This window comes from Chrysochloris asiatica, unplaced genomic scaffold (genome assembly GCF_000296735.1).
Source record: "Chrysochloris asiatica unplaced genomic scaffold, ChrAsi1.0 scaffold00096, whole genome shotgun sequence".
NCBI lineage: Eukaryota > Metazoa > Chordata > Mammalia > Afrosoricida > Chrysochloridae > Chrysochloris > Chrysochloris asiatica.
Genome location: NW_006408614.1, coordinates 7306235 through 7307836, shown reverse-complemented (window position 1 = coordinate 7307836; position 1602 = coordinate 7306235).

Sequence of the window (1602 nt, the reverse complement as noted above, 5' to 3'; positions counted from 1 at the left end):
TTTGGGCATTCTTGTGCGTCTCCCTTCTTCATTCTCAGTTCTAACCCTCTGTGGCTATGTCCTCATGCATTAAAGACCTTTTGACATGTTATTGGAACACTTGTCCTGGTTTGGTGCTGTAGGATAATGCATAATTCTTCTGCTCTTCGGTCTTTAATGTCTAATGTGTCAAGTCTGTTCTTAATATGATCTCTAAATTCAGGTAGGATATGTTCAAGGTCACATTTTGGCTCTTGTGGACTTGTTTTAATTTTCTTCTCCTTCAGCCTGAACGTGAAGATGAGTAATTGATGGTCTGTTCCACAGTCTGCCCCTAGTCTTGCTTTGGCTTTTCCATGGTCTCTTTCCACAGATGTAGTCATTTTGATTTCTGTGTATTCCTTCTGGTGAGGGTTGTTTTTTACTTTGTGTAAAAAAGGTATTTACAATGGACAAGTTATTGACCTTGCAAAATTCTAGTATGTACTTTACAGCATCATTTCTATCACCAAGGTCATATTTTCCAACTACATGTCCTTCCTCTTTGTTTCCAACTTTTGCATTCCAATTACCAGTAATTAACATCTTGATTGCATGTTTGATCAACTTCAGACTGAAGAAGTTGATAGAATTCTTCAATTTCATCATTACTGTCTTTAGTGGTGGGTGTGTAAATTTGAATAATAGTGGTATTAACTGGTCTTCCTTGTTAGTTAAGTGCCTTGGAGGGTCTGCCCTGACTTATAGTGACCCTCTGTAGGGTTTCCAAGGAGCAGCTTGTGGGTTTGAATTGCCAACTTTGTGGCTGTAGTACAGTGCTGATCCTACAGTGCTACACGAGGAGTCCTGTTCTTCCTTGTAGGCATATGGTTATTATCCTATTACAGACAGTGTTGTACTTCAAGACAGATCTTAATAATGTTCTTTTTGATGATGAATGCAATACCATTCCTCTTCAGTTTGTCATTCCAGGTATAGTAAACCATGATTGTCAGATTTAAAATGACCAATACCATCCCATTTCAGCTCATTGATGCCTAGGATAGTAATGTTTGTGTATTTGATTTCATTTTCGACAGGTTCCAACTTCCTAGATCCATACTGGTGCCGACAGTGTTCTACCGCTATTCATAAAGTTTACAGTGACTAAATATCCTGAAGTTAGTCCATGTCTTCATGTGGATGTCAGCTGATACCTGTCCACTAAGGATGACCCTACTCATATTTAAAATACCTGTGACATAGTTTCAGAATCACTGTGACACACAAGCCACCGCAGTAGGACAAACTGACAGACAAGTGGTGGGTTTTTGTTGTTAATTTTGGTCAAGTCATCTCCAACCCATGGTGATCCCATTTGTGCAGAACAGACCTGTGTGCTCTGTAGGGTTTCCCAGGCTGTGACCTTGTGGATCACCACATCTTTCTTCTGAGACACTTTTGGGTGGCTTTGATCCACCAGACTTTCAGAGACTAGCTCAGCATGTAACCCTTTTAGTACCCAAGGACCTGACTCTCCTGGATAGCCTTGATTCAGCCCTCTGCTGTTGTTGTTGTTGTCAGGTGCCATTAAGTCGGAACCGACTCATAGTGACCCCATGCACACTGGAACGAAACAATGTC